The 7,423-nt window shown below is 34.7% G+C and overlaps 1 protein-coding gene across 1 annotated transcript in view; it reads right to left on the reverse strand.

The window, feature by feature from the left end:
* LOC143255944 (transient receptor potential cation channel subfamily M member 3-like) overlaps window positions 1–7,423 on the reverse strand; it is a 56,030-nt gene that overhangs the window by 47,691 nt on the left and 916 nt on the right. The window lies entirely within an intron of this gene.

Consider the following 7,423-nt stretch of genomic DNA (forward strand, 5'->3'; position numbering starts at 1 on the left):
CCAGCCATGAAAAGAGCAACAAGATTAGAAAAGCCAAAACCCAACACATTTTGCTTAGTTTGAGCAGAAATGGTACAGGACAAAGGATTTTGGATAGCAAATGTTACTTAAAGCAGCTACGATCGTATCTTATCCATCTCTTCAGCACTTGGAAGTGAGAACTTAAGAAGCACTGTTATAGAGATTGAAAACAGCCAATTCGTGCATAAGACCAAGGAACATTTATAAGAAGTATGTCCTCTAGAAAACATTATAGAGTGGTTCCATACGGACAATATTAAGTCAACTACAATGGAGACTGACAGCAGGATGTAGGAGGAAATGTCAACACAGCAGAAGCTGTAGAATGCAGATACGACCTGAAAGCAACACTTCACAACGTATAATAGTAGTAAAGGTAATACTATTAGATTGTTTCATTGACCATTGGTGCTTGCTGTAAAAAATTTAAGTAATTAAGAAATACGTTTACATATATAATAATTGATAACAATAAATTAAAACTTAAGTAGTTGCTGTTGGTCTCCATGAGGTCGGTGTTTCAGAATTAGAGACGACGCAACGTTATCGAGACTCTGCATTGATAAATCTAGCACAACGAGAATTCACAAATGGAGAGGGAAGAGTCTAACGATGAAACACCACAAACAAAGAGAAAAGAGTCTGACGATGAAACACCACAAACAAAGATGAAAAAGTTTGACGATGAAACACCACAAACAAAGAGGGAAGAGTCTGACGATAAAACACCACAAACAAAGAGGGAAGAGTCTGACGATGAAACACCACAAACAAAGAGGGAAGAGTCTGACGATGAAACACCACAAACAAAGAGGGAAGGGTCTGACGACAAGAGTCCACAAATGAAGAGGAAAGAGTCTGTGCTTTGTCCGGTACAAAGTTCCTCAAGCATGTTGTATAACTAAGCAATAAGCAAAAGTACTGACATAACATCAAAGATCGTGTAATTATTAAACACGTACAAGTCATTGCTTTTAAAATGTTCTACTTTATTCAGTCCATGCGACGTTCAAAGGTTTTTATGTTATTACAGGAGCCACAACTTCGAAATTGAGGAAAGCTCAGAAATAACAGCTTTTGTTCAACCCGCACGTCGTTAGGTGAGAACGTATAAAAAATTATTGGAAAAGAAAACACAGAAAGAGAAAACGTCAAAATAATTAAGAGTGTAAGAGATGAGATACATATTACCTATTACTGTGCACATTATGTATAATATGCCTTTGAAATTAAATGAACTCTTCCTGCAGTCCGGAGCAGCAGACTAAATAATCAAAGAAATGATTTAAACTATAAAATCTGCTCCTTTAATATTATACGTGTTATTACTTCTTCCAACGTTGGAACCAGTAAATCCAATACGTATAGTTGTCTTGCTGCTATTCTCGATATCAGACTTTGGATACTAGATTTAAGTAACTTAAATATATTTCATTGCACGACAAAATGGTAATTATAATTTTCATTGATTAAGTCATAAATACAAAAAACGCATGAATGCTTTTCTGAGGAAGGGAAAATTTGTAAGTTTGAACTATCCATAAAAATATTTTGAAAAAAAAATTCATTTGTTTGTTTCAGAATTTCCGTACAAAGCTGCACAAAAGGCTATCTGTTCACAATCTTTATGAATTTCAAAATGAAGGGTCAACAGGGAAGCAGTTAATTAGCAACACCTACTTGAACTTATGGACTAGTCTAATTCAATATTGGAGTTTAACTGTCACTTTTATAACGCACCCATGACCTCAAAATGCGGAGCACGTCTTTGCGATAGCTAGATGAGAAACGTGGGCTTGGATATCTATTGTTCGACACGTTAATTGCTCAGCCACATTAGGCCCGATACTTTATTTTTATGGGAATAAATAATTGCTGTTTATGTTATACAAGTAAGTAAGATACAACAACAACAACAGAATATGTAGTCACTAAAACTGTATGTAATCCTGCAGGGTCCACGGACGTGTTCTGTTTCAAGAGAAAAATACCAAAATTAAGAGTAATAAACATTTCTGTTTCTTGCATTTGAAGTTTATATGCATAATTATTCTCGTGATTCACGATATGCGCACGTTTTACTGACATCACGACAGTAAAATTTATAACGTTAAGCACCCCTTATGTGACATCAATTTAGGGTTTACTGACTGACAAACAGACAACACATTACGGTATAGTTTTAAGAGTGTTTAAAACAGGTGACCTATCCATGCGACCTTTAGTCCCCTGTCAGAGAAATAGCCAATGGAGAATATTTAAATCTAACCATTTATATTTCTTTTTCCCTAGTAGTCTCTGTTTGATTTTTAACTCAATTTAAATGTCAGAAATCAAGCCATGGTTGGAAAACCATCTCTGCACAGGCGCCATTTTTTCTGAAATTTATTGTAGGTAGACATGATGATAGTTGATCCGAATCTCTGCAAAAATTACTGATCTCCAAACGTAATTAAAGTTTTTATCTGTTTTCATTCGTTAATCTATTTTTTCTTTTCTTTTGTTGATCTTACACAGACATTAAAAAAAAAGAATTATTTAACTATATCTGTATGAGTGTTCTACGCTTACCTCTCTGTCTTATAAATGTAAATGTGATGCAAGTAAACATTTTCGTAACAGGATCAGGTTGTCTGTTATTACTGGATATAACAATCAAGTGATATTCCAAGCGTTGCTTTGTTGCTAACGAAGAAAACGTGCAGTTGTATCGACCGACCAGTAGTTGAGTCTAAAATATATTTCTGGGCTTGTGTTAAAAGCCCCAGATTACTCTTGTGTTCTTTGTTTAGTGTTTATTCATAAAAGACACGGTATATATATCTGATAAAGAAAAAACAACATACTGTTTCCTGTAAAACGAAGAACAACATAATACACAGATATCTGATACAAAACATCACAGTTTATTTTAAAAGAGGAACCACAGAAAATACAATGATATCTGATACAAAAACACCACAGTTTCTTTTCCAAGAAGAATCACAGAAAATGCGACGATATCTGATACAAAAACATCACAGTTTCTTTTCTAAGAAGAACCACAGAAAGTACGATGACATCTGACACTAAAACATCACAGTTTTCTTTACAATGAAAAATCACTGATATATCTGATACAAAAACAATACAGGGTTTCCTTTGGAATGAAAAAATAAAAGAAAATGGTTTATGTTTGACAGTTAGACGTGTATGCTGTTTTTCTCAGGTACAATACTACCATGGGAAGGTGTATTATCTCTGATACCAAAATATTTTGTACAAGTGTTCATTCTTGATATTCAGATACAATGTAGAAAAGTTTTATTTTTGAAAGTGAGATTCCATGAGGGAATGTTCATCTCTGCTACTGACGTTTTTGTGAAATATTTATTTATACTTGACAGTGGGCTCATTTGTTAATGAAGTTTGTCTGTTTGTTTATGAACTTCGCGCAAAGCTACACGAGAGATACCTGCGCTAGTTGTCCTTAACTCAGCAAAAATAAAAAAAGACTGACGCAAAACCTGATAAATATCTCAGTAACTGAATCGTTGAAATCAAATTTAAAGGAAAATGTAATAAACTTTAAAAAAACTTGTATGAAATATTTTTGCTATATTTAAAAAATACTCTAAATATAAAAATATTGAAATGACATATTTTATTGAAATAGTTGCCACCATACACAGCTCTACCTTCAATGTTGTAATTCATTTGGCAGTTAATGATTGCTGTCGTTCATAATGATGACCTTAAATTAGGCCTAGAAATCTTTAAATATTTGACGTCAGATTTTTCTAGTACATGAGTCGCCAACAGACAGTAGATAGTACGAAGATAGCAGAGCTGTTTTTAGCCAATAAAATTAATTGTTTATTGTGCTTTTGAGTGAATTGTTTATATCTTCATTAGCTGTTGTTTTGTGCAAGTTAGTTGATTTTTCAGATGGGAGTAGTGCAATTAACGTAATTTGCAAAAGTGGCCTAAAAGTCATTGTTAAAGCTTATAAAAGATAAAGGAGAAAATAAACTGAACTTTTAACATTTATGTGGACTGTATTTTGAGTTATTTTCATCGGATAATTCAAAAGTAACAAAAATGTATTTGCATCATGTTTTACAAACAAACTATAAAGGCCTACAGAATGTGTTGCTTTCTTTGATTTACAAACGTGTGAAACTGCTTTTAATTAGAAGCTGTAAACTCATTTTTTTGCAAATGGTTTAATTTAATTTTGAGATAAGAACAAAGCTACACAGTGAGCTATCTGTACTCTGTCCACCAGGGATATCGAAACCTGGTTTCTAGCGTTGTAAGTCCGCAGACATATCGCTGTGCCACTGAGGACCTTTTGCAAAGTAAATTTTACTTTTAGGGAAAAATTGCTCTCTGTTTATTACAGTACGAATGCATAAATTTGGAGGTACTCTTTTAAAAGAGGACACCACTTTTTAAAAATCGATTGACTTACGTGAATATTTTTTAAACTTCTATAATGATATGTATTTTGCATTTTGAAGAGAAATAAATATATAAAATATTGCCATTAAAACTAAATATTCCAGGTTCGGGATCTTTCAATGTTACTTGGTAGCAGTTCGATAAAATGAGATATTTGTATTTTTAATATGACTAATTGTAAAAATGACAAAATATTATATTAAATATTTATTTTAAAGGATTAACAGAACTACAGTTCAACAACCATATTTAATACATTATAATTGTTATTGTAAAAAGGGATTTTTAGTTTATCGTACTGTAGAGAGATAGTTAAAATAACATGTTTTACAGTACCTTAAGAAGGAGACACGGTATCCTGAGCACTGACAGTTCTTAATATAGAGCAAAACAATATAGTGGTGTATTACTCGCTAGCCACTGAACAGATGGAAAGTGCGCCATCTAGTGAGTATTTTCATTTGTTTACTCTGTAGCGTAGGCAACAGTAATTTGTATTAGAACATAACTGACTTACTCACGAAAACTTAACCTCACGTCAAAAAATCATTTCGTTGATACCAATCACTGACACGCACCAATTCATCTAACTTTAAATATTTATATCACAAACACACTAACAAGTTCATACATATATATCTGTATTACACTTTTTACATAATAACATGCCCCCCAGTAGCACATCATTATGTTTCCGGATTTATATCGCTAAACACCGGGTTTCGATACACGTGGTGGGCAGAGCACAGATAGCCCATTGTGTAGTTTTGTGCTTAACTTCAAACAAATAAACCTACCAACATTATCCATATATTCACACTGACACACCAGTGGAGGAAACAGCAATCTAAGAGGGGCCAATTTCCAATTTTAATGAACAATGGAGGAGAAACCATTAAAGTTGGACAAGTAAATTCTAGTTCGAAGTTAAGTGATTATACAATAAATAAAGCAGCATTTGTGCGCAACCCTTAGTTTCTCGTAACAATGAAAACCATGTCAATTAATTTACTCAGAGCGCATGCTCAAATTAATAATACTAGAATCTCTCTTATTCTAATGTCAACAGTCCAACAGTACTTAGAATAGTCTAATAAAGGTAATATTTTCTAAGGTCATGCACCTTGGATTTTCTGAGTAATCTAAGCATATTTATCTTCCCACTACATATTTTGAAAACAGTTTTAAGTTTAATTATGGTCCTGGGCCTGGCATGGTCAAGCGTGTTAAGGCGTTCGACTCCTAATCCGAGGGTCGCGTGTTCGAATCCCGATCGCACTATACATGCCCGCCCTTTCAGCCATGGGGGCGTTATAATGTTACAATCAATCCCACTATTCGTTGGTAAAAGAGTAGCCCAAGAGCTAATTAACGTTCAACTGAGAAGTCCGTACTTATTATATCCACATAATTCTTTATAATAATTGACTGATAATAAATAATTTTGCAAATGAATTTATCACTTCGAAAAAACTGTATAACAACTAGTTGGATTCTGAATGGTTTGTTTGTTTTGAATTTCGCGCAAAGCTACATGAGGGCTATCTGCGCTAGCTGTCCATAATTTAGCAGTGTAAAACTAGAAGGAAGAAAGCTAGTCATCGCCACCCACCGCAAACCCTTGGGCTACTCTTTTACCAACAAATAGTGGGATTGACAAACACATTATAATGCCACCATGGTTGAAAAAGTGAGCATGTTTGGTGTAACGGGGATTCGAACCCGCGACCCTCAGATTAGGAGTCGAGTGCCTTATCCATCTGGCCATGCCGGGCTACGATTCTCAATCTAGATTAATTTTCGTATTGAACTTTGCTGACTATTTTGATTCACTTTTTTATTAATTTTTGTTTGTAATTTGACAATCAACATATCAAGCTGATAGTAGAGAATTCGTATTCTGAAAAAAATCATACTGAGGACATTAATTTATATTTCAACAAACCAGTTTTTACTTATTCTAATTTCAATGTGTTTTTGTTAGAGATTTTTCAATATCATCTAATTTCACGGTCATAATTTTCATATGATGAATTACGTTTCCGACTGAATGTTCCAGAGTCGACAACCTGTTCTCAACTTCTCCAAAATCTGAAAGCCTTTCATCTATCTTGGCCGTATTCGTTCTAAAGTCCGCAAGGAAGTTGAAATTTTTGTTAAAACCTCCCATTCTAAGAGTTTGACGGACGAGTTCTCACCGAGTTGTACACGTCTTTGTTTGATCAGTTGTTGATGTTTCGTCGTCAGGTGGCGCCTCAGTCTCAGTCTCGGAAGAAATGGACGGATGCACTATACCAAGTAGAATGGCGTTTTGGTTTCGTTAACTGACTTTTGTAGGTCGTCAATTCTGTGGAATAAAATATATAAATTTTAAATGGTCTTCAACTAAGTTTCTAAAGACGATCACTAGGGGTAAAAACGTTTTCGTTTTTAATATTCAGTCACCGAACTCTATGCCAATGTAGATATTTAGATATACTATACACTTGACTTTCTTTTACCTACTTCAAACAAGAAGGGTGATGAGCGTATGAAAAAGTTTGAACTGCCTTTGGGATTTAAGTTACCGAATCCATTACCTGATACATAACTGCTGTTCATGATTTAAAACGCTAATAGCCTGGTCATACTTCACTACAGTAATCCTTTGTTGAAGAATTGGACTGGCAAGATCCAAAGTGTTTTAGCAGTAGGTCTGTTTGTTTGTTTGAATTTCGCTCAAAGCTACTGGAGGGCTATCTGTGCTAGCCGTCCCTAATTTAGCAGTGTAAGACTAGAGGGAAGGCAGCTAGTCATCACCACCCACCGCCAACTCTTGGGCTACTCTTTTACCAACGAATAGTGGGATTGACCGTAACATTATAACGCCCCCACGGCTGAAAGGGCAAGCATGTTTGGCCCGAAGGGGATGCGAACCCGCGACCCTCAGATTACGAGATGCACGCCTTAACACGTTGGC

This window comes from Tachypleus tridentatus, chromosome 7 (assembly GCF_004210375.1).
Source record: "Tachypleus tridentatus isolate NWPU-2018 chromosome 7, ASM421037v1, whole genome shotgun sequence".
NCBI classification, from domain to species: Eukaryota; Metazoa; Arthropoda; class Merostomata; order Xiphosura; family Limulidae; genus Tachypleus; species Tachypleus tridentatus.